Source organism: Hyperolius riggenbachi, chromosome 2, assembly GCF_040937935.1.
Source record: "Hyperolius riggenbachi isolate aHypRig1 chromosome 2, aHypRig1.pri, whole genome shotgun sequence".
In the NCBI taxonomy this organism is placed as follows: Eukaryota; Metazoa; Chordata; class Amphibia; order Anura; family Hyperoliidae; genus Hyperolius; species Hyperolius riggenbachi.
The window spans coordinates 147,588,273-147,604,248 of record NC_090647.1 but is presented as its reverse complement, the minus strand read 5'-3'; the positions used below and the strand labels follow the sequence as shown (position 1 = coordinate 147,604,248).

At 62.3% G+C, this 15,976-nt stretch overlaps 55 non-coding genes and 23 pseudogenes across 55 annotated transcripts; all 78 read left to right on the top strand.

Moving 5' to 3' along the window:
* Positions 1-63: 63 nt before the first annotated feature.
* On the top strand, positions 64-182 carry LOC137555305 (5S ribosomal RNA). Its single transcript, XR_011027997.1, has one exon. It is a non-coding gene; the product is annotated as a 5S ribosomal RNA (ribosomal RNA).
* Positions 183-265: 83 nt separating this feature from the next.
* Positions 266-384, top strand: LOC137551477 (5S ribosomal RNA; annotated as a pseudogene).
* Positions 385-467: 83 nt separating this feature from the next.
* Positions 468-586, top strand: LOC137555304 (5S ribosomal RNA). The gene has a single exon (XR_011027996.1). It is a non-coding gene; the product is annotated as a 5S ribosomal RNA (ribosomal RNA).
* Positions 587-669: 83 nt separating this feature from the next.
* LOC137556733 (5S ribosomal RNA) lies at positions 670-788 on the top strand. Its single transcript, XR_011029372.1, has one exon. It is a non-coding gene; the product is annotated as a 5S ribosomal RNA (ribosomal RNA).
* Positions 789-871: 83 nt separating this feature from the next.
* LOC137555303 (5S ribosomal RNA) lies at positions 872-990 on the top strand. The gene has a single exon (XR_011027995.1). It is a non-coding gene; the product is annotated as a 5S ribosomal RNA (ribosomal RNA).
* Positions 991-1,073: 83 nt separating this feature from the next.
* LOC137552122 (5S ribosomal RNA) lies at positions 1,074-1,192 on the top strand. The gene has a single exon (XR_011027101.1). It is a non-coding gene; the product is annotated as a 5S ribosomal RNA (ribosomal RNA).
* Positions 1,193-1,275: 83 nt separating this feature from the next.
* On the top strand, positions 1,276-1,394 carry LOC137555302 (5S ribosomal RNA). Its single transcript, XR_011027994.1, has one exon. It is a non-coding gene; the product is annotated as a 5S ribosomal RNA (ribosomal RNA).
* An 83-nt stretch (positions 1,395-1,477) lies between these two features.
* LOC137547832 (5S ribosomal RNA) lies at positions 1,478-1,596 on the top strand. Its single transcript, XR_011026634.1, has one exon. It is a non-coding gene; the product is annotated as a 5S ribosomal RNA (ribosomal RNA).
* An 83-nt stretch (positions 1,597-1,679) lies between these two features.
* On the top strand, positions 1,680-1,798 carry LOC137547820 (5S ribosomal RNA). Its single transcript, XR_011026633.1, has one exon. It is a non-coding gene; the product is annotated as a 5S ribosomal RNA (ribosomal RNA).
* Positions 1,799-1,881: 83 nt separating this feature from the next.
* Positions 1,882-2,000, top strand: LOC137555301 (5S ribosomal RNA). The gene has a single exon (XR_011027993.1). It is a non-coding gene; the product is annotated as a 5S ribosomal RNA (ribosomal RNA).
* An 83-nt stretch (positions 2,001-2,083) lies between these two features.
* On the top strand, positions 2,084-2,202 carry LOC137556732 (5S ribosomal RNA). Its single transcript, XR_011029371.1, has one exon. It is a non-coding gene; the product is annotated as a 5S ribosomal RNA (ribosomal RNA).
* An 83-nt stretch (positions 2,203-2,285) lies between these two features.
* LOC137555300 (5S ribosomal RNA) lies at positions 2,286-2,404 on the top strand. The gene has a single exon (XR_011027992.1). It is a non-coding gene; the product is annotated as a 5S ribosomal RNA (ribosomal RNA).
* An 83-nt stretch (positions 2,405-2,487) lies between these two features.
* Positions 2,488-2,606, top strand: LOC137552008 (5S ribosomal RNA). The gene has a single exon (XR_011027090.1). It is a non-coding gene; the product is annotated as a 5S ribosomal RNA (ribosomal RNA).
* An 83-nt stretch (positions 2,607-2,689) lies between these two features.
* On the top strand, positions 2,690-2,808 carry LOC137555299 (5S ribosomal RNA). The gene has a single exon (XR_011027991.1). It is a non-coding gene; the product is annotated as a 5S ribosomal RNA (ribosomal RNA).
* An 83-nt stretch (positions 2,809-2,891) lies between these two features.
* Positions 2,892-3,010, top strand: LOC137547807 (5S ribosomal RNA). Its single transcript, XR_011026632.1, has one exon. It is a non-coding gene; the product is annotated as a 5S ribosomal RNA (ribosomal RNA).
* Positions 3,011-3,093: 83 nt separating this feature from the next.
* LOC137547794 (5S ribosomal RNA) lies at positions 3,094-3,212 on the top strand. Its single transcript, XR_011026630.1, has one exon. It is a non-coding gene; the product is annotated as a 5S ribosomal RNA (ribosomal RNA).
* An 83-nt stretch (positions 3,213-3,295) lies between these two features.
* Positions 3,296-3,414, top strand: LOC137557185 (5S ribosomal RNA; annotated as a pseudogene).
* An 83-nt stretch (positions 3,415-3,497) lies between these two features.
* On the top strand, positions 3,498-3,616 carry LOC137547783 (5S ribosomal RNA). Its single transcript, XR_011026629.1, has one exon. It is a non-coding gene; the product is annotated as a 5S ribosomal RNA (ribosomal RNA).
* Positions 3,617-3,699: 83 nt separating this feature from the next.
* LOC137559543 (5S ribosomal RNA) lies at positions 3,700-3,818 on the top strand (annotated as a pseudogene).
* Positions 3,819-3,901: 83 nt separating this feature from the next.
* LOC137556731 (5S ribosomal RNA) lies at positions 3,902-4,020 on the top strand. Its single transcript, XR_011029370.1, has one exon. It is a non-coding gene; the product is annotated as a 5S ribosomal RNA (ribosomal RNA).
* Positions 4,021-4,103: 83 nt separating this feature from the next.
* LOC137559193 (5S ribosomal RNA) lies at positions 4,104-4,222 on the top strand (annotated as a pseudogene).
* Positions 4,223-4,305: 83 nt separating this feature from the next.
* On the top strand, positions 4,306-4,424 carry LOC137555298 (5S ribosomal RNA). The gene has a single exon (XR_011027990.1). It is a non-coding gene; the product is annotated as a 5S ribosomal RNA (ribosomal RNA).
* Positions 4,425-4,507: 83 nt separating this feature from the next.
* LOC137557094 (5S ribosomal RNA) lies at positions 4,508-4,626 on the top strand (annotated as a pseudogene).
* Positions 4,627-4,709: 83 nt separating this feature from the next.
* LOC137547771 (5S ribosomal RNA) lies at positions 4,710-4,828 on the top strand. Its single transcript, XR_011026628.1, has one exon. It is a non-coding gene; the product is annotated as a 5S ribosomal RNA (ribosomal RNA).
* An 83-nt stretch (positions 4,829-4,911) lies between these two features.
* Positions 4,912-5,030, top strand: LOC137549906 (5S ribosomal RNA; annotated as a pseudogene).
* An 83-nt stretch (positions 5,031-5,113) lies between these two features.
* LOC137556912 (5S ribosomal RNA) lies at positions 5,114-5,232 on the top strand (annotated as a pseudogene).
* Positions 5,233-5,315: 83 nt separating this feature from the next.
* Positions 5,316-5,434, top strand: LOC137555297 (5S ribosomal RNA). The gene has a single exon (XR_011027989.1). It is a non-coding gene; the product is annotated as a 5S ribosomal RNA (ribosomal RNA).
* An 83-nt stretch (positions 5,435-5,517) lies between these two features.
* On the top strand, positions 5,518-5,636 carry LOC137547759 (5S ribosomal RNA). The gene has a single exon (XR_011026627.1). It is a non-coding gene; the product is annotated as a 5S ribosomal RNA (ribosomal RNA).
* An 83-nt stretch (positions 5,637-5,719) lies between these two features.
* Positions 5,720-5,838, top strand: LOC137555296 (5S ribosomal RNA). Its single transcript, XR_011027988.1, has one exon. It is a non-coding gene; the product is annotated as a 5S ribosomal RNA (ribosomal RNA).
* Positions 5,839-5,921: 83 nt separating this feature from the next.
* Positions 5,922-6,040, top strand: LOC137549576 (5S ribosomal RNA). Its single transcript, XR_011026831.1, has one exon. It is a non-coding gene; the product is annotated as a 5S ribosomal RNA (ribosomal RNA).
* An 83-nt stretch (positions 6,041-6,123) lies between these two features.
* On the top strand, positions 6,124-6,242 carry LOC137555293 (5S ribosomal RNA). Its single transcript, XR_011027986.1, has one exon. It is a non-coding gene; the product is annotated as a 5S ribosomal RNA (ribosomal RNA).
* Positions 6,243-6,325: 83 nt separating this feature from the next.
* On the top strand, positions 6,326-6,444 carry LOC137555292 (5S ribosomal RNA). The gene has a single exon (XR_011027985.1). It is a non-coding gene; the product is annotated as a 5S ribosomal RNA (ribosomal RNA).
* An 83-nt stretch (positions 6,445-6,527) lies between these two features.
* Positions 6,528-6,646, top strand: LOC137547747 (5S ribosomal RNA). Its single transcript, XR_011026626.1, has one exon. It is a non-coding gene; the product is annotated as a 5S ribosomal RNA (ribosomal RNA).
* Positions 6,647-6,729: 83 nt separating this feature from the next.
* Positions 6,730-6,848, top strand: LOC137549904 (5S ribosomal RNA; annotated as a pseudogene).
* Positions 6,849-6,931: 83 nt separating this feature from the next.
* Positions 6,932-7,050, top strand: LOC137556910 (5S ribosomal RNA; annotated as a pseudogene).
* Positions 7,051-7,133: 83 nt separating this feature from the next.
* LOC137555291 (5S ribosomal RNA) lies at positions 7,134-7,252 on the top strand. The gene has a single exon (XR_011027984.1). It is a non-coding gene; the product is annotated as a 5S ribosomal RNA (ribosomal RNA).
* An 83-nt stretch (positions 7,253-7,335) lies between these two features.
* Positions 7,336-7,454, top strand: LOC137547736 (5S ribosomal RNA). The gene has a single exon (XR_011026625.1). It is a non-coding gene; the product is annotated as a 5S ribosomal RNA (ribosomal RNA).
* Positions 7,455-7,537: 83 nt separating this feature from the next.
* On the top strand, positions 7,538-7,656 carry LOC137555290 (5S ribosomal RNA). Its single transcript, XR_011027983.1, has one exon. It is a non-coding gene; the product is annotated as a 5S ribosomal RNA (ribosomal RNA).
* An 83-nt stretch (positions 7,657-7,739) lies between these two features.
* Positions 7,740-7,858, top strand: LOC137547724 (5S ribosomal RNA). Its single transcript, XR_011026623.1, has one exon. It is a non-coding gene; the product is annotated as a 5S ribosomal RNA (ribosomal RNA).
* Positions 7,859-7,941: 83 nt separating this feature from the next.
* LOC137547713 (5S ribosomal RNA) lies at positions 7,942-8,060 on the top strand. The gene has a single exon (XR_011026622.1). It is a non-coding gene; the product is annotated as a 5S ribosomal RNA (ribosomal RNA).
* Positions 8,061-8,143: 83 nt separating this feature from the next.
* On the top strand, positions 8,144-8,262 carry LOC137557515 (5S ribosomal RNA; annotated as a pseudogene).
* Positions 8,263-8,345: 83 nt separating this feature from the next.
* Positions 8,346-8,464, top strand: LOC137547701 (5S ribosomal RNA). Its single transcript, XR_011026621.1, has one exon. It is a non-coding gene; the product is annotated as a 5S ribosomal RNA (ribosomal RNA).
* Positions 8,465-8,547: 83 nt separating this feature from the next.
* LOC137557797 (5S ribosomal RNA) lies at positions 8,548-8,666 on the top strand (annotated as a pseudogene).
* An 83-nt stretch (positions 8,667-8,749) lies between these two features.
* On the top strand, positions 8,750-8,868 carry LOC137556857 (5S ribosomal RNA). The gene has a single exon (XR_011029495.1). It is a non-coding gene; the product is annotated as a 5S ribosomal RNA (ribosomal RNA).
* An 83-nt stretch (positions 8,869-8,951) lies between these two features.
* LOC137547840 (5S ribosomal RNA) lies at positions 8,952-9,070 on the top strand (annotated as a pseudogene).
* An 83-nt stretch (positions 9,071-9,153) lies between these two features.
* Positions 9,154-9,272, top strand: LOC137549189 (5S ribosomal RNA; annotated as a pseudogene).
* Positions 9,273-9,355: 83 nt separating this feature from the next.
* Positions 9,356-9,474, top strand: LOC137549903 (5S ribosomal RNA; annotated as a pseudogene).
* Positions 9,475-9,557: 83 nt separating this feature from the next.
* LOC137556909 (5S ribosomal RNA) lies at positions 9,558-9,676 on the top strand (annotated as a pseudogene).
* Positions 9,677-9,759: 83 nt separating this feature from the next.
* Positions 9,760-9,878, top strand: LOC137557358 (5S ribosomal RNA; annotated as a pseudogene).
* An 83-nt stretch (positions 9,879-9,961) lies between these two features.
* On the top strand, positions 9,962-10,080 carry LOC137547690 (5S ribosomal RNA). The gene has a single exon (XR_011026620.1). It is a non-coding gene; the product is annotated as a 5S ribosomal RNA (ribosomal RNA).
* An 83-nt stretch (positions 10,081-10,163) lies between these two features.
* On the top strand, positions 10,164-10,282 carry LOC137555289 (5S ribosomal RNA). Its single transcript, XR_011027982.1, has one exon. It is a non-coding gene; the product is annotated as a 5S ribosomal RNA (ribosomal RNA).
* An 83-nt stretch (positions 10,283-10,365) lies between these two features.
* On the top strand, positions 10,366-10,484 carry LOC137549565 (5S ribosomal RNA). Its single transcript, XR_011026830.1, has one exon. It is a non-coding gene; the product is annotated as a 5S ribosomal RNA (ribosomal RNA).
* Positions 10,485-10,567: 83 nt separating this feature from the next.
* LOC137557356 (5S ribosomal RNA) lies at positions 10,568-10,686 on the top strand (annotated as a pseudogene).
* An 83-nt stretch (positions 10,687-10,769) lies between these two features.
* Positions 10,770-10,888, top strand: LOC137556914 (5S ribosomal RNA; annotated as a pseudogene).
* Positions 10,889-10,964: 76 nt separating this feature from the next.
* Positions 10,965-11,083, top strand: LOC137559111 (5S ribosomal RNA; annotated as a pseudogene).
* Positions 11,084-11,166: 83 nt separating this feature from the next.
* LOC137557073 (5S ribosomal RNA) lies at positions 11,167-11,285 on the top strand (annotated as a pseudogene).
* Positions 11,286-11,368: 83 nt separating this feature from the next.
* LOC137547678 (5S ribosomal RNA) lies at positions 11,369-11,487 on the top strand. The gene has a single exon (XR_011026618.1). It is a non-coding gene; the product is annotated as a 5S ribosomal RNA (ribosomal RNA).
* An 83-nt stretch (positions 11,488-11,570) lies between these two features.
* LOC137555288 (5S ribosomal RNA) lies at positions 11,571-11,689 on the top strand. Its single transcript, XR_011027980.1, has one exon. It is a non-coding gene; the product is annotated as a 5S ribosomal RNA (ribosomal RNA).
* An 83-nt stretch (positions 11,690-11,772) lies between these two features.
* On the top strand, positions 11,773-11,891 carry LOC137556810 (5S ribosomal RNA). The gene has a single exon (XR_011029448.1). It is a non-coding gene; the product is annotated as a 5S ribosomal RNA (ribosomal RNA).
* Positions 11,892-11,974: 83 nt separating this feature from the next.
* LOC137559432 (5S ribosomal RNA) lies at positions 11,975-12,093 on the top strand (annotated as a pseudogene).
* Positions 12,094-12,176: 83 nt separating this feature from the next.
* LOC137547667 (5S ribosomal RNA) lies at positions 12,177-12,295 on the top strand. The gene has a single exon (XR_011026617.1). It is a non-coding gene; the product is annotated as a 5S ribosomal RNA (ribosomal RNA).
* Positions 12,296-12,378: 83 nt separating this feature from the next.
* On the top strand, positions 12,379-12,497 carry LOC137555287 (5S ribosomal RNA). The gene has a single exon (XR_011027979.1). It is a non-coding gene; the product is annotated as a 5S ribosomal RNA (ribosomal RNA).
* Positions 12,498-12,580: 83 nt separating this feature from the next.
* Positions 12,581-12,699, top strand: LOC137547654 (5S ribosomal RNA). The gene has a single exon (XR_011026616.1). It is a non-coding gene; the product is annotated as a 5S ribosomal RNA (ribosomal RNA).
* An 83-nt stretch (positions 12,700-12,782) lies between these two features.
* Positions 12,783-12,901, top strand: LOC137555286 (5S ribosomal RNA). The gene has a single exon (XR_011027978.1). It is a non-coding gene; the product is annotated as a 5S ribosomal RNA (ribosomal RNA).
* Positions 12,902-12,984: 83 nt separating this feature from the next.
* On the top strand, positions 12,985-13,103 carry LOC137557634 (5S ribosomal RNA; annotated as a pseudogene).
* An 83-nt stretch (positions 13,104-13,186) lies between these two features.
* Positions 13,187-13,305, top strand: LOC137555285 (5S ribosomal RNA). Its single transcript, XR_011027977.1, has one exon. It is a non-coding gene; the product is annotated as a 5S ribosomal RNA (ribosomal RNA).
* Positions 13,306-13,388: 83 nt separating this feature from the next.
* On the top strand, positions 13,389-13,507 carry LOC137547642 (5S ribosomal RNA). The gene has a single exon (XR_011026615.1). It is a non-coding gene; the product is annotated as a 5S ribosomal RNA (ribosomal RNA).
* An 83-nt stretch (positions 13,508-13,590) lies between these two features.
* LOC137555284 (5S ribosomal RNA) lies at positions 13,591-13,709 on the top strand. Its single transcript, XR_011027976.1, has one exon. It is a non-coding gene; the product is annotated as a 5S ribosomal RNA (ribosomal RNA).
* An 83-nt stretch (positions 13,710-13,792) lies between these two features.
* Positions 13,793-13,911, top strand: LOC137547630 (5S ribosomal RNA). Its single transcript, XR_011026614.1, has one exon. It is a non-coding gene; the product is annotated as a 5S ribosomal RNA (ribosomal RNA).
* An 83-nt stretch (positions 13,912-13,994) lies between these two features.
* On the top strand, positions 13,995-14,113 carry LOC137555281 (5S ribosomal RNA). Its single transcript, XR_011027974.1, has one exon. It is a non-coding gene; the product is annotated as a 5S ribosomal RNA (ribosomal RNA).
* Positions 14,114-14,196: 83 nt separating this feature from the next.
* Positions 14,197-14,315, top strand: LOC137555280 (5S ribosomal RNA). Its single transcript, XR_011027973.1, has one exon. It is a non-coding gene; the product is annotated as a 5S ribosomal RNA (ribosomal RNA).
* Positions 14,316-14,398: 83 nt separating this feature from the next.
* On the top strand, positions 14,399-14,517 carry LOC137555279 (5S ribosomal RNA). Its single transcript, XR_011027972.1, has one exon. It is a non-coding gene; the product is annotated as a 5S ribosomal RNA (ribosomal RNA).
* Positions 14,518-14,600: 83 nt separating this feature from the next.
* Positions 14,601-14,719, top strand: LOC137547619 (5S ribosomal RNA). Its single transcript, XR_011026613.1, has one exon. It is a non-coding gene; the product is annotated as a 5S ribosomal RNA (ribosomal RNA).
* Positions 14,720-14,994: 275 nt separating this feature from the next.
* Positions 14,995-15,113, top strand: LOC137547607 (5S ribosomal RNA). The gene has a single exon (XR_011026612.1). It is a non-coding gene; the product is annotated as a 5S ribosomal RNA (ribosomal RNA).
* An 83-nt stretch (positions 15,114-15,196) lies between these two features.
* Positions 15,197-15,315, top strand: LOC137555278 (5S ribosomal RNA). The gene has a single exon (XR_011027971.1). It is a non-coding gene; the product is annotated as a 5S ribosomal RNA (ribosomal RNA).
* Positions 15,316-15,398: 83 nt separating this feature from the next.
* LOC137555277 (5S ribosomal RNA) lies at positions 15,399-15,517 on the top strand. The gene has a single exon (XR_011027970.1). It is a non-coding gene; the product is annotated as a 5S ribosomal RNA (ribosomal RNA).
* An 83-nt stretch (positions 15,518-15,600) lies between these two features.
* On the top strand, positions 15,601-15,719 carry LOC137559123 (5S ribosomal RNA; annotated as a pseudogene).
* Positions 15,720-15,802: 83 nt separating this feature from the next.
* Positions 15,803-15,921, top strand: LOC137555275 (5S ribosomal RNA). Its single transcript, XR_011027968.1, has one exon. It is a non-coding gene; the product is annotated as a 5S ribosomal RNA (ribosomal RNA).
* The last annotated feature ends 55 nt before the right edge of the window (positions 15,922-15,976 follow it).

Here is a 15,976-nt window from a genome sequence, read left to right as displayed (position 1 = left end):
AATGGCTATGAGCACGCGTGGGAAGCCTCACCTTCAAGGCGCCGGAACGGCGCCCTGGAGGTTGCCTGCGGCCACACTAAGCCGAAAGCGCCCGCTCTCGTCAGATCGCGGAAGCTAAGCGGCTTCAGGCCTGGTTAGTAGCTGCATGGGAGACCGGCTGTGAACCCCAGGTGCTGCAGGCGTTGTTTTGGGTTTGAGGCCCAATGGCTATGAGCACGCGTGGGAAGCCTCACCTTCAAGGCGCCGGAACGGCGCCTTGGAGGTTACCTGCGGCCACACTAAGCCGAAAGCGCCCTCTCTCGTCAGAGCGCGGAAGCTAAGCGGCTTCAGGCCTGGTTAGTAGCTGCATGGGAGACCGGCTGTGAACCCCAGGTGCTGCAGGCATTGTTTTGGGTTTGAGGCCCAATGGCTATGAGCACGCGTGGGAAGCCTCACCTTCAAGGCGCCGGAACGGCGCCCTGGAGGTTGCCTGCGGCCACACTAAGCCGAAAGCGCCCGCTCTCGTCAGATCGCGGAAGCTAAGCGGCTTCAGGCCTGGTTAGTAGCTGCATGGGAGACCGGCTGTGAACCCCAGGTGCTGCAGGCGTTGTTTTGGGTTTGAGGCCCAATGGCTATGAGCACGCGTGGGAAGCCTCACCTTCAAGGCGCCGGAACGGCGCCTTGGAGGTTGCCTGCGGCCACACTAAGCCGAAAGCGCCCGCTCTCGTCAGAGCGCGGAAGCTAAGCGGCTTCAGGCCTGGTTAGTAGCTGCATGGGAGACCGGCTGTGAACCCCAGGTGCTGCAGGCATTGTTTTGGGTTTGAGGCCCAATGGCTATGAGCACGCGTGGGAAGCCTCACCTTCAAGGCGCCGGAACGGCGCCCTGGAGGTTGCCTGCGGCCACACTAAGCCGAAAGCGCCCGCTCTCGTCAGATCGCGGAAGCTAAGCGGCTTCAGGCCTGGTTAGTAGCTGCATGGGAGACCGGCTGTGAACCCCAGGTGCTGCAGGCGTTGTTTTGGGTTTGAGGCCCAATGGCTATGAGCACGCGTGGGAAGCCTCACCTTCAAGGCGCCGGAACGGCGCCTTGGAGGTTGCCTGCGGCCACACTAAGCCGAAAGCGCCCGCTCTCGTCAGATCGCGGAAGCTAAGCGGCTTCAGGCCTGGTTAGTAGCTGCATGGGAGACCGGCTGTGAATCCCAGGTGCTGCAGGCATTGTTTTGGGTTTGAGGCCCAATGGCTATGAGCACGCGTGGGAAGCCTCACCTTCAAGGCGCCGGAACGGCGCCCTGGAGGTTGCCTGCGGCCACACTAAGCCGAAAGCGCCCGCTCTCGTCAGATCGCGGAAGCTAAGCGGCTTCAGGCCTGGTTAGTAGCTGCATGGGAGACCGGCTGTGAACCCCAGGTGCTGCAGGCGTTGTTTTGGGTTTGAGGCCCAATGGCTATGAGCACGCGTGGGAAGCCTCACCTTCAAGGCGCCGGAACGGCGCCTTGGAGGTTGCCTGCGGCCACACTAAGCCGAAAGCGCCCGCTCTCGTCAGATCGCGGAAGCTAAGCGGCTTCAGGCCTGGTTAGTAGCTGCATGGGAGACCGGCTGTGAACCCCAGGTGCTGCAGGCATTGTTTTGGGTTTGAGGCCCAATGGCTATGAGCACGCGTGGGAAGCCTCACCTTCAAGGCGCCGGAACGGCGCCCTGGAGGTTGCCTGCGGCCACACTAAGCCGAAAGCGCCCGCTCTCGTCAGATCGCGGAAGCTAAGCGGCTTCAGGCCTGGTTAGTAGCTGCATGGGAGACCGGCTGTGAACCCCAGGTGCTGCAGGCATTGTTTTGGGTTTGAGGCCCAATGGCTATGAGCACGCGTGGGAAGCCTCACCTTCAAGGCGCCGGAACGGCGCCCTGGAGGTTGCCTGCGGCCACACTAAGCCGAAAGCGCCCGCTCTCGTCAGATCGCGGAAGCTAAGCGGCTTCAGGCCTGGTTAGTAGCTGCATGGGAGACCGGCTGTGAACCCCAGGTGCTGCAGGCGTTGTTTTGGGTTTGAGGCCCAATGGCTATGAGCACGCGTGGGAAGCCTCACCTTCAAGGCGCCGGAACGGCGCCTTGGAGGTTGCCTGCGGCCACACTAAGCCGAAAGCGCCCGCTCTCGTCAGAGCGCGGAAGCTAAGCGGCTTCAGGCCTGGTTAGTAGCTGCATGGGAGACCGGCTGTGAACCCCAGGTGCTGCAGGCATTGTTTTGGGTTTGAGGCCCAATGGCTATGAGCACGCGTGGGAAGCCTCACCTTCAAGGCGCCGGAACGGCGCCCTGGAGGTTGCCTGCGGCCACACTAAGCCGAAAGCGCCCGCTCTCGTCAGATCGCGGAAGCTAAGCGGCTTCAGGCCTGGTTAGTAGCTGCATGGGAGACCGGCTGTGAACCCCAGGTGCTGCAGGCGTTGTTTTGGGTTTGAGGCCCAATGGCTATGAGCACGCGTGGGAAGCCTCACCTTCAAGGCGCCGGAACGGCGCCTTGGAGGTTGCCTGCGGCCACACTAAGCCGAAAGCGCCCGCTCTCGTCAGATCGCGGAAGCTAAGCGGCTTCAGGCCTGGTTAGTAGCTGCATGGGAGACCGGCTGTGAATCCCAGGTGCTGCAGGCATTGTTTTGGGTTTGAGGCCCAATGGCTATGAGCACGCGTGGGAAGCCTCACCTTCAAGGCGCCGGAACGGCGCCCTTGAGGTTGCCTGCGGCCACACTAAGCCGAAAGCGCCCGCTCTCGTCAGATCGCGGAAGCTAAGCGGCTTCAGGCCTGGTTAGTAGCTGCATGGGAGACCGGCTGTGAACCCCAGGTGCTGCAGGCGTTGTTTTGGGTTTGAGGCCCAATGGCTATGAGCACGCGTGGGAAGCCTCACCTTCAAGGCGCCGGAACGGCGCCTTGGAGGTTGCCTGCGGCCACACTAAGCCGAAAGCGCCCGCTCTCGTCAGATCGCGGAAGCTAAGCGGCTTCAGGCCTGGTTAGTAGCTGCATGGGAGACCGGCTGTGAACCCCAGGTGCTGCAGGCATTGTTTTGGGTTTGAGGCCCAATGGCTATGAGCACGCGTGGGAAGCCTCACCTTCAAGGCGCCGGAACGGCGCCCTGGAGGTTGCCTGCGGCCACACTAAGCCGAAAGCGCCCGCTCTCGTCAGATCGCGGAAGCTAAGCGGCTTCAGGCCTGGTTAGTAGCTGCATGGGAGACCGGCTGTGAACCCCAGGTGCTGCAGGCATTGTTTTGGGTTTGAGGCCCAATGGCTATGAGCACGCGTGGGAAGCCTCACCTTCAAGGCGCCGGAACGGCGCCCTGGAGGTTGCCTGCGGCCATACTAAGCCGAAAGCGCCCGCTCTCGTCAGATCGCAGAAGCTAAGCGGCTTCAGGCCTGGTTAGTAGCTGCATGGGAGACCGGCTGTGAACCCCAGGTGCTGCAGGCGTTGTTTTGGGTTTGAGGCCCAATGGCTATGAGCACGCATGGGAAGCCTCACCTTCAAGGCGCCGGAACGGCGCCTTGGAGGTTGCCTGCGGCCACACTAAGCCGAAAGCGCCCGCTCTCGTCAGATCGCGGAAGCTAAGCGGCTTCAGGCCTGGTTAGTAGCTGCATGGGAGACCGGCTGTGAACCCCAGGTGCTGCAGGCATTGTTTTGGGTTTGAGGCCCAATGGCTATGAGCACGCGTGGGAAGCCTCACCTTCAAGGCGCCGGAACGGCGCCCTGGAGGTTGCCTGCGGCCACACTAAGCCGAAAGCGCCCGCTCTCGTCAGATCGCGGAAACTAAGCGGCTTCAGGCCTGGTTAGTAGCTGCATGGGAGACCGGCTGTGAACCCCAGGTGCTGCAGGCGTTGTTTTGGGTTTGAGGCCCAATGGCTATGAGCACGCGTGGGAAGCCTCACCTTCAAGGCGCCGGAACGGCGCCTTGGAGGTTGCCTGCGGCCACACTAAGCCGAAAGCGCCCGCTCTCGTCAGAGCGCGGAAGCTAAGCGGCTTCAGGCCTGGTTAGTAGCTGCATGGGAGACCGGCTGTGAACCCCAGGTGCTGCAGGCATTGTTTTGGGTTTGAGGCCCAATGGCTATGAGCACGCGTGGGAAGCCTCACCTTCAAGGCGCCGGAACGGCGCCCTGGAGGTTGCCTGCGGCCACACTAAGCCGAAAGCGCCCGCACTCGTCAGAGCGCGGAAGCTAAGCGGCTTCAGGCCTGGTTAGTAGCTGCATGGGAGACCGGCTGTGAACCCCAGGTGCTGCAGGCATTGTTTTGGGTTTGAGGCCCAATGGCTATGGGCACGCGTGGGAAGCCTCACCTTCAAGGCGCCGGAACGGCGCCCTGGAGGTTGCCTGCGGCCACACTAAGCCGAAAGCGCCCGCTCTCGTCAGATCGCGGAAGCTAAGCGGCTTCAGGCCTGGTTAGTAGCTGCATGGGAGACCGGCTGTGAACCCCAGGTGCTGCAGGCGTTGTTTTGGGTTTGAGGCCCAATGGCTATGAGCACGCGTGGGAAGCCTCACCTTCAAGGCGCCGGAACGGCGCCTTGGAGGTTGCCTGCGGCCACACTAAGCCGAAAGCGCCCGCTCTCGTCAGAGCGCGGAAGCTAAGCGGCTTCAGGCCTGGTTAGTAGCTGCATGGGAGACCGGTTGTGAACCCCAGGTGCTGCAGGCATTGTTTTGGGTTTGAGGCCCAATGGCTATGAGCACGCGTGGGAAGCCTCACCTTCAAGGCGCCGGAACGGCGCCTTGGAGGTTGCCTGCGGCCACACTAAGCCGAAAGCGCCCGCTCTCGTCAGATCGCGGAAGCTAAGCGGCTTCAGGCCTGGTTAGTAGCTGCATGGGAGACCGGCTGTGAACCCCAGGTGCTGCAGGCATTGTTTTGGGTTTGAGGCCCAATGGCTATGAGCACGCGTGGGAAGCCTCACCTTCAAGGCGCCGGAACGGCGCCCTGGAGGTTGCCTGCGGCCACACTAAGCCGAAAGCGCCCGCTCTCGTCACATCGCGGAAGCTAAGCGGCTTCAGGCCTGGTTAGTAGCTGCATGGGAGACCGGCTGTGAACCCCAGGTGCTGCAGGCGTTGTTTTGGGTTTGAGGCCCAATGGCTATGAGCACGCGTGGGAAGCCTCACCTTCAAGGCGCCGGAACGGCGCCTTGGAGGTTGCCTGCGGCGACACTAAGCCGAAAGCGCCCGCTCTCGTCAGATCGCGGAAGCTAAGCGGCTTCAGGCCTGGTTAGTAGCTGCATGGGAGACCGGCTGTGAACCCCAGGTGCTGCAGGCATTGTTTTGGGTTTGAGGCCCAATGGCTATGAGCACGCGTGGGAAGCCTCACCTTCAAGGCGCCGGAACGGCGCCCTGGAGGTTGCCTGCGGCCACACTAAGCCGAAAGCGCCCGCTCTCGTCAGATCGCGGAAGCTAAGCGGCTTCAGGCCTGGTTAGTAGCTGCATGGGAGACCGGCTGTGAACCCCAGGTGCTGCAGGCGTTGTTTTGGGTTTGAGGCCCAATGGCTATGAGCACGCGTGGGAAGCCTCACCTTCAAGGCGCCGGAACGGCGCCTTGGAGGTTGCCTGCGGCCACACTAAGCCGAAAGCGCCCGCTCTCGTCAGATCGCGGAAGCTAAGCGGCTTCAGGCCTGGTTAGTAGCTGCATGGGAGACCGGCTGTGAACCCCAGGTGCTGCAGGCATTGTTTTGGGCTTGAGGCCCAATGGCTATGAGCACGCGTGGGAAGCCTCACCTTCAAGGCGCCGGAACGGCGCCCTGGAGGTTGCCTGCGGCCACACTAAGCCGAAAGCGCCCGCTCTCGTCAGATCGCGGAAGCTAAGCGGCTTCAGGCCTGGTTAGTAGCTGCATGGGAGACCGGCTGTGAACCCCAGGTGCTGCAGGCGTTGTTTTGGGTTTGAGGCCCAATGGCTATGAGCACGCGTGGGAAGCCTCACCTTCAAGGCGCCGGAGCGGCGCCTTGGAGGTTGCCTGCGGCCACACTAAGCCGGAAGCGCCCGCTCTCGTCAGATCGCGGAAGCTAAGCGGCTTCAGGCCTGGTTAGTAGCTGCATGGGAGACCGGCTGTGAACCCCAGGTGCTGCAGGCATTGTTTTGGGTTTGAGGCCCAATGGCTATGAGCACGCGTGGGAAGCCTCACCTTCAAGGCGCCGGAACGGCGCCCTGGAGGTTGCCTGCGGCCACACTAAGCCGAAAGCGCCCGCTCTCGTCAGATCGCGGAAGCTAAGCGGCTTCAGGCCTGGTTAGTAGCTGCATGGGAGACCGGCTGTGAACCCCAGGTGCTGCAGGCGTTGTTTTGGGTTTGAGGCCCAATGGCTATGAGCACGCGTGGGAAGCCTCACCTTCAAGGCGCCGGAACGGCGCCCTGGAGGTTGCCTGCGGCCACACTAAGCCGAAAGCGCCCGCTCTCGTCAGATCGCGGAAGCTAAGCGGCTTCAGGCCTGGTTAGTAGCTGCATGGGAGACCGGCTGTGAACCCCAGGTGCTGCAGGCGTTGTTTTGGGTTTGAGGCCCAATGGCTATGAGCACGCGTGGGAAGCCTCACCTTCAAGGCGCCGGAACGGCGCCTTGGAGGTTGCCTGCGGCCACACTAAGCCGAAAGCGCCCGCTCTCGTCAGATCGCGGAAGCTAAGCGGCTTCAGGCCTGGTTAGTAGCTGCATGGGAGACCGGCTGTGAACCCCAGGTGCTGCAGGCATTGTTTTGGGTTTGAGGCCCAATGGCTATGAGCACGCGTGGGAAGCCTCACCTTCAAGGCGCCGGAACGGCGCCCTGGAGGTTGCCTGCGGCCACACTAAGCCGAAAGCGCCCGCTCTCGTCACATCGCGGAAGCTAAGCGGCTTCAGGCCTGGTTAGTAGCTGCATGGGAGACCGGCTGTGAACCCCAGGTGCTGCAGGCGTTGTTTTGGGTTTGAGGCCCAATGGCTATGAGCACGCGTGGGAAGCCTCACCTTCAAGGCGCCGGAACGGCGCCTTGGAGGTTGCCTGCGGCGACACTAAGCCGAAAGCGCCCGCTCTCGTCAGATCGCGGAAGCTAAGCGGCTTCAGGCCTGGTTAGTAGCTGCATGGGAGACCGGCTGTGAACCCCAGGTGCTGCAGGCATTGTTTTGGGTTTGAGGCCCAATGGCTATGAGCACGCGTGGGAAGCCTCACCTTCAAGGCGCCGGAACGGCGCCCTGGAGGTTGCCTGCGGCCACACTAAGCCGAAAGCGCCCGCTCTCGTCAGATCGCGGAAGCTAAGCGGCTTCAGGCCTGGTTAGTAGCTGCATGGGAGACCGGCTGTGAACCCCAGGTGCTGCAGGCGTTGTTTTGGGTTTGAGGCCCAATGGCTATGAGCACGCGTGGGAAGCCTCACCTTCAAGGCGCCGGAACGGCGCCTTGGAGGTTGCCTGCGGCCACACTAAGCCGAAAGCGCCCGCTCTCGTCAGATCGCGGAAGCTAAGCGGCTTCAGGCCTGGTTAGTAGCTGCATGGGAGACCGGCTGTGAACCCCAGGTGCTGCAGGCATTGTTTTGGGTTTGAGGCCCAATGGCTATGAGCACGCGTGGGAAGCCTCACCTTCAAGGCGCCGGAACGGCGCCCTGGAGGTTGCCTGCGGCCACACTAAGCCGAAAGCGCCCGCTCTCGTCAGATCGCGGAAGCTAAGCGGCTTCAGGCCTGGTTAGTAGCTGCATGGGAGACCGGCTGTGAACCCCAGGTGCTGCAGGCGTTGTTTTGGGTTTGAGGCCCAATGGCTATGAGCACGCGTGGGAAGCCTCACCTTCAAGGCGCCGGAACGGCGCCTTGGAGGTTGCCTGCGGCCACACTAAGCCGAAAGCGCCCGCTCTCGTCAGATCGCGGAAGCTAAGCGGCTTCAGGCCTGGTTAGTAGCTGCATGGGAGACCGGCTGTGAACCCCAGGTGCTGCAGGCATTGTTTTGGGTTTGAGGCCCAATGGCTATGAGCACGCGTGGGAAGCCTCACCTTCAAGGCGCCGGAACGGCGCCCTGGAGGTTGCCTGCGGCCACACTAAGCCGAAAGCGCCCGCTCTCGTCAGATCGCGGAAGCTAAGCGGCTTCAGGCCTGGTTAGTAGCTGCATGGGAGACCGGCTGTGAACCCCAGGTGCTGCAGGCATTGTTTTGGGTTTGAGGCCCAATGGCTATGAGCACGCGTGGGAAGCCTCACCTTCAAGCCGCCGGAACGGCGCCCTGGAGGTTGCCTGCGGCCACACTAAGCCGAAAGCGCCCGCTCTCGTCAGATCGCGGAAGCTAAGCGGCTTCAGGCCTGGTTAGTAGCTGCATGGGAGACCGGCTGTAAACCCCAGGTGCTGCAGGCGTTGTTTTGGGTTTGAGGCCCAATGGCTATGAGCACGCGTGGGAAGCCTCACCTTCAAGGCGCCGGAACGGCGCCTTGGAGGTTGCCTGCGGCCACACTAAGCCGAAAGCGCCCGCTCTCGTCAGATCGCGGAAGCTAAGCGGCTTCAGGCCTGGTTAGTAGCTGCATGGGAGACCGGCTGTGAACCCCAGGTGCTGCAGGCATTGTTTTGGGTTTGAGGCCCAATGGCTATGAGCACCCGTGGGAAGCCTCACCTTCAAGGCGCCGGAACGGCGCCCTGGAGGTTGCCTGCGGCCACACTAAGCCGAAAGCGCCTGCTCTCGTCAGATCGCGGAAGCTAAGCGGCTTCAGGCCTGGTTAGTAGCTGCATGGGAGACCGGCTGTGAACCCCAGGTGCTGCAGGCGTTGTTTTGGGTTTGAGGCCCAATGGCTATGAGCACGCGTGGGAAGCCTCACCTTCAAGGCGCCGGAACGGCGCCTTGGAGGTTGCCTGCGGCCACACTAAGCCGAAAGTGCCCGCTCTCGTCAGATCGCGGAAGCTAAGCGGCTTCAGGCCTGGTTAGTAGCTGCATGGGAGACCGGCTGTGAACCCCAGGTGCTGCAGGCATTGTTTTGGGTTTGAGGCCCAATGGCTATGAGCACGCGTGGGAAGCCTCACCTTCAAGGCGCCGGAACGGCGCCCTGGAGGTTGCCTGCGGCCACACTAAGCCGAAAGCGCCCGCTCTCGTCAGATCGCGGAAGCTCAGCGGCTTCAGGCCTGGTTAGTAGCTGCATGGGAGACCGGCTGTGAACCCCAGGTGCTGCAGGCGTTGTTTTGGGTTTGAGGCCCAATGGCTATGAGCACGCGTGGGAAGCCTCACCTTCACGGCGCCGGAACGGCGCCTTGGAGGTTGCCTGCGGCCACACTAAGCCGAAAGCGCCCGCTCTCGTCAGATCGCTAAAGCTAAGCGGCTTCAGGCCTGGTTAGTAGCTGCATGGGAGACCGGCTGTGAACCCCAGGTGCTGCAGGCATTGTTTTGGGTTTGAGGCCCAATGGCTATGAGCACGCGTGGGAAGCCTCACCTTCAAGGCGCCGGAACGGCGCCCTGGAGGTTGCCTGCGGCCACACTAAGCCGAAAGCGCCCGCTCTCGTCACATCGCGGAAGCTAAGCGGCTTCAGGCCTGGTTAGTAGCTGCATGGGAGACCGGCTGTGAACCCCAGGTGCTGCAGGCGTTGTTTTGGGTTTGAGGCCCAATGGCTATGAGCACGCGTGGGAAGCCTCACCTTCAAGGCGCCGGAACGGCGCCTTGGAGGTTGCCTGCGGCGACACTAAGCCGAAAGCGCCCGCTCTCGTCAGATCGCGGAAGCTAAGCGGCTTCAGGCCTGGTTAGTAGCTGCATGGGAGACCGGCTGTGAACCCCAGGTGCTGCAGGCATTGTTTTGGGTTTGAGGCCCAATGGCTATGAGCACGCGTGGGAAGCCTCACCTTCAAGGCGCCGGAACGGCGCCCTGGAGGTTGCCTGCGGCCACACTAAGCCGAAAGCGCCCGCTCTCGTCAGATCGCGGAAGCTAAGCGGCTTCAGGCCTGGTTAGTAGCTGCATGGGAGACCGGCTGTGAACCCCAGGTGCTGCAGGTGTTGTTTTGGGTTTGAGGCCCAATGGCTATGAGCACGCGTGGGAAGCCTCACCTTCAAGGCGCCGGAACGGCGCCTTGGAGGTTGCCTGCGGCCACACTAAGCCGAAAGCGCCCGCTCTCGTCAGATCGCGGAAGCTAAGCGGCTTCAGGCCTGGTTAGTAGCTGCATGGGAGACCGGCTGTGAACCCCAGGTGCTGCAGGCATTGTTTTGGGCTTGAGGCCCAATGGCTATGAGCACGCGTGGGAAGCCTCACCTTCAAGGCGCCGGAACGGCGCCCTGGAGGTTGCCTGCGGCCACACTAAGCCGAAAGCGCCCGCTCTCGTCAGATCGCGGAAGCTAAGCGGCTTCAGGCCTGGTTAGTAGCTGCATGGGAGACCGGCTGTGAACCCCAGGTGCTGCAGGCGTTGTTTTGGGTTTGAGGCCCAATGGCTATGAGCACGCGTGGGAAGCCTCACCTTCAAGGCGCCGGAGCGGCGCCTTGGAGGTTGCCTGCGGCCACACTAAGCCGGAAGCGCCCGCTCTCGTCAGATCGCGGAAGCTAAGCGGCTTCAGGCCTGGTTAGTAGCTGCATGGGAGACCGGCTGTGAACCCCAGGTGCTGCAGGCATTGTTTTGGGTTTGAGGCCCAATGGCTATGAGCACGCGTGGGAAGCCTCACCTTCAAGGCGCCGGAACGGCGCCCTGGAGGTTGCCTGCGGCCACACTAAGCCGAAAGCGCCCGCTCTCGTCAGATCGCGGAAGCTAAGCGGCTTCAGGCCTGGTTAGTAGCTGCATGGGAGACCGGCTGTGAACCCCAGGTGCTGCAGGTGTTGTTTTGGGTTTGAGGCCCAATGGCTATGAGCACGCGTGGGAAGCCTCACCTTCAAGGCGCCGGAACGGCGCCTTGGAGGTTGCCTGCGGCAACACTAAGCCGAAAGCGCCCGCTCTCGTCAGATCGCGGAAGCTAAGCGGCTTCAGGCCTGGTTAGTAGCTGCATGGGAGACCGGCTGTGAACCCCAGGTGCTGCAGGCATTGTTTGAGGCCCAATGGCTATGAGCACGCGTGGGAAGCCTCACCTTCAAGGCGCCGGAACGGCGCCCTGGAGGTTGCCTGCGGCCACACTAAGCCGAAAGCGCCCGCTCTCGTCAGATCGCGGAAGCTAAGCGGCTTCAGGCCTGCTTAGTAGCTGCATGGGAGACCGGCTGTGAACCCCAGGTGCTGCAGGCGTTGTTTTGGGTTTGAGGCCCAATGGCTATGAGCACGCGTGGGAAGCCTCACCTTCAAGGCGCCGGAACGGCGCCTTGGAGGTTGCCTGCGGCCACACTAAGCCGAAAGCGCCCGCTCTCGTCAGAGCGCGGAAGCTAAGCGGCTTCAGGCCTGGTTAGTAGCTGCATGGGAGACCGGCTGTGAACCCCAGGTGCTGCAGGCGTTGTTTTGGGTTTGAGGCCCAATGGCTATGAGCACGCGTGGGAAGCCTCACCTTCAAGGCGCCGGAACGGCGCCTTGGAGGTTGCCTGCGGCCACACTAAGCCGAAAGCGCCCGCTCTCGTCAGATCGCGGAAGCTAAGCGGCTTCAGGCCTGGTTAGTAGCTGCATGGGAGACCGGCTGTGAACCCCAGGTGCTGCAGGCATTGTTTTGGGTTTGAGGCCCAATGGCTATGAGCACGCGTGGGAAGCCTCACCTTCAAGGCGCCGGAACGGCGCCCTGGAGGTTGCCTGCGGCCACACTAAGCCGAAAGCGCCCGCTCTCGTCAGATCGCGGAAGCTAAGCGGCTTCAGGCCTGGTTAGTAGCTGCATGGGAGACCGGCTGTGAACCCCAGGTGCTGCAGGCGTTGTTTTGGGTTTGAGGCCCAATGGCTATGAGCACGCGTGGGAAGCCTCACCTTCAAGGCGCCGGAACGGCGCCTTGGAGGTTGCCTGCGGCCACACTAAGCCGAAAGCGCCCGCTCTCGTCAGATCGCGGAAGCTAAGCGGCTTCAGGCCTGGTTAGTAGCTGCATGGGAAACCGGCTGTGAACCCCAGGTGCTGCAGGCATTGTTTTGGGTTTGAGGCCCAATGGCTATGAGCACGCGTGGGAAGCCTCACCTTCAAGGCGCCGGAACGGCGCCCTGGAGGTTGCCTGCGGCCACACTAAGCCGAAAGCGCCCGCTCTCGTCAGATCGCGGAAGCTAAGCGGCTTCCGGCCTGGTTAGTAGCTGCATGGGAGACCGGCTGTGAACCCCAGGTGCTGCAGGCGTTGTTTTGGGTTTGAGGCCCAATGGCTATGAGCACGCGTGGGAAGCCTCACCTTCAAGGCGCCGGAACGGCGCCTTGGAGGTTGCCTGCGGCCACACTAAGCCGAAAGCGCCCGCTCTCGTCAGATCGCGGAAGCTAAGCGGCTTCAGGCCTGGTTAGTAGCTGCATGGGAGACCGGCTGTGAACCCCAGGTGCTGCAGGCATTGTTTTGGGTTTGAGGCCCAATGGCTATGAGCACGCGTGGGAAGCCTCACCTTCAAGGCGCCGGAACGGCGCCCTGGAGGTTGCCTGCGGCCACACTAAGCCGAAAGCGCCCGCTCTCGTCAGATCGCGGAAGCTAAGCGGCTTCAGGCCTGGTTAGTAGCTGCATGGGAGACCGGCTGTGAACCCCAGGTGCTGCAGGCGTTGTTTTGGGTTTGAGGCCCAATGGCTATGAGCACGCGTGGGAAGCCTCACCTTCAAGGCGCCGGAACGGCGCCTTGGAGGTTGCCTGCGGCCACACTAAGCCGAAAGCGCCCGCTCTCGTCAGATCGCGGAAGCTAAGCGGCTTCAGGCCTGGTTAGTAGCTGCATGGGAGACCGGCTGTGAACCCCAGGTGCTGCAGGCATTGTTTTGGGTTTGAGGCCCAATGGCTATGAGCACGCGTGGGAAGCCTCACCTTCAAGGCGCCGGAACGGCGCCCTGGAGGTTGCCTGCGGCCACACTAAGCCGAAAGCGCCCGCTCTCGTCAGATCGCGGAAGCTAAGCGGCTTCAGGCCTGGTTAGTAGCTGCATGGGAGACCGGCTGTGAACCCCAGGTGCTGCAGGCGTTGTTTTGGGTTTGAGGCCCAATGGCTATGAGCACGCGTGGGAAGCCTCACCTTCAAGGCGCCGGAACGGCGCCTTGGAGGTTGCCTGCGGCCACACTAAGCCGAAAGCGCCCGCTCTCGTCAGATCGCGGAAGCTAAGCGGCTTCAGGCCTGGTTAGTAGCTGCATGGAAGACCGGCTGTGAACCCCAGGTGCTGCAGGCATTGTTTTGTGTTTGAGGCCCAATGGCTATGAGCACGCGTGGGAACCCTCACCTTCAAGGCGCCGGAACGGCGCCCTGGAGGTTGCCTGCGGCCACACTAAGCCGAAAGCGCCCGCTCTCGTCAGATCGCGGAAGCTAAGCGGCTTCAGGCCTGGTTAGTAGCTGCATGGGAGACCGGCTGTGAACCCCAGGTGCTGCAGGCGTTGTTTTGGGTTTGAGGCCCAATGGCTATGAGCACGCGTGGGAAGCCTCACCTTCAAGGCGCCGGAACGGCGCCTTGGAGGTTGCCTGCGGCCACACTAAGCCGAAAGCGCCCGCTCTCGTCAGATCGCGGAAGCTAAGCGGCTTCAGGCCTGGTTAGTAGCTGCATGGGAGACCGGCTGTGAACCCCAGGTGCTGCAGGCATTGTTTTGGGTTTGAGGCCCAATGGCTATGAGCACGCGTGGGAAGCCTCACCTTCAAGGCGCCGGAACGGCGCCCTGGAGGTTGCCTGCGGCCACACTAAGCCGAAAGCGCCCGCTCTCGTCAGATCGCGGAAGCTAAGCGGCTTCAGGCCTGGTTAGTAGCTGCATGGGAGACCGGCTGTGAACCCCAGGTGCTGCAGGCGTTGTTTTGGGTTTGAGGCCCAATGGCTATGAGCACGCGTGGGAAGCCTCACCTTCAAGGCGCCGGAACGGCGCCTTGGAGGTTGCCTGCGGCCACACTAAGCCGAAAGCGCCCGCTCTCGTCAGATCGCGGAAGCTAAGCGGCTTCAGGCCTGGTTAGTAGCTGCATGGGAGACCGGCTGTGAACCCCAGGTGCTGCAGGCATTGTTTTGGGTTTGAGGCCCAATGGCTATGAGCACGCGTGGGAAGCCTCACCTTCAAGGCGCCGGAACGGCGCCCTGGAGGTTGCCTGCGGCCACACTAAGCCGAAAGCGCCCGCTCTCGTCAGATCGCGGAAGCTAAGCGGCTTCAGGCCTGGTTAGTAGCTGCATGGGAGACCGGCTGTGAACCCCAGGTGCTGCAGGCGTTGTTTTGGGTTTGAGGCCCAATGGCTATGAGCACGCGTGGGAAGCCTCACCTTCAAGGCGCCGGAACGGCGCCCTGGAGGTTGCCTGCGGCCACACTAAGCCGAAAGCGCCCGCTCTCGTCAGATCGCGGAAGCTAAGCGGCTTCAGGCCTGGTTAGTAGCTGCATGGGAGACCGGCTGTGAACCCCAGGTGCTGCAGGCGTTGTTTTGGGTTTGAGGCCCAATGGCTATGAGCACGCGTGGGAAGCCTCACCTTCAAGGCGCCGGAACGGCGCCTTGGAGGTTGCCTGCGGCCACACTAAGCCGAAAGCGCCCGCTCTCGTCAGATCGCGGAAGCTAAGCGGCTTCAGGCCTGGTTAGTAGCTGCATGGGAGACCGGCTGTGAACCCCAGGTGCTGCAGGCGTTGTTTTGGGTTTGAGGCCCAATGGCTATGAGCACGTGTGGGAAGCCTCACCTTCAAGGCGCCGGAACGGCGCCTTGGAGGTTGCCTGCGGCCACACTAAGCCGAAAGCGCCCGCTCTCGTCAGATCGCGGAAGCTAAGCGGCTTCAGGCCTGGTTAGTAGCTGCATGGGAGACCGGCTGTGAACCCCAGGTGCTGCAGGCATTGTTTTGGGTTTGAGGCCCAATGGCTATGAGCACGCGTGGGAAGCCTCACCTTCAAGGCGCCGGAACGGCGCCCTGGAGGTTGCCTGCGGCCACACTAAGCCGAAAGCGTCAGATCGCGGAAGCTAAGCGGCTTCAGGCCTGGTTAGTAGCTGCATGGGAGACCGGCTGTGAACCCCAGGTGCTGCAGGCGTTGTTTTGGGTTTGAGGCCCAATGGCTATGAGCACGCGTGGGAAGCCTCACCTTCAAGGCGCCGGAACGGCGCCTTGGAGGTTGCCTGCGGCCACACTAAGCCGAAAGCGCCCGCTCTCGTCAGATCGCGGAAGCTAAGCGGCTTCAGGCCTGGTTAGTAGCTGCATGGGAGACCGGCTGTGAACCCCAGGTGCTGCAGGCATTGTTTTGGGTTTGAGGCCCAATGGCTATGAGCACGCGTGGGAAGCCTCACCTTCAAGGCGCCGGAACGGCGCCCTGGAGGTTGCCTGCGGCCACACTAAGCCGAAAGCGCCCGCTCTCGTCAGATCGCGGAAGCTAAGCGGCTTCAGGCCTGGTTAGTAGCTGCATGGGAGACCGGCTGTGAACCCCAGGTGCTGCAGGCGTTGTTTTGGGTTTGAGGCCCAATGGCTATGAGCACGCGTGGGAAGCCTCACCTTCAAGGCGCCGGAACGGCGCCCTGGAGGTTGCCTGCGGCCACACTAAGCCGAAAGCGCCCGCTCTCGTCAGATCGCGGAAGCTAAGCGGCTTCAGGCCTGGTTAGTAGCTGCATGGGAGACCGGCTGTGAACCCCAGGTGCTGCAGGCGTTGTTTTGGGTTTGAGGCCCAATGGCTATGAGCACGCGTGGGAAGCCTCACCTTCAAGGCGCCGGAACGGCGCCTTGGAGGTTGCCTGCGGCCACACTAAGCCGAAAGCGCCCGCTCTCGTCAGATCGCGGAAGCTAAGCGTCTTCAGGCCTGGTTAGTAGCTGCATGGGAGACCGGCTGTGAACCCCAGGTGCTGCAGGCGTTGTTTTGGGTTTGAGGCCCAATGGCTATGAGCACGCGTGGGAAGCCTCACCTTCAAGGCGCCGGAACGGCGCCCTGGAGGTTGCCTGCGGCCACACTAAGCCGAAAGCGCCCGCTCTCGTCAGATCGCGGAAGCTAAGCGGCTTCAGGCCTGGTTAGTAGCTGCATGGGAGACCGGCTGTGAACCCCAGGTGCTGCAGGCGTTGTTTTGGGTTTGAGGCCCAATGGCTATGAGCACGCGTGGGAAGCCTCACCTTC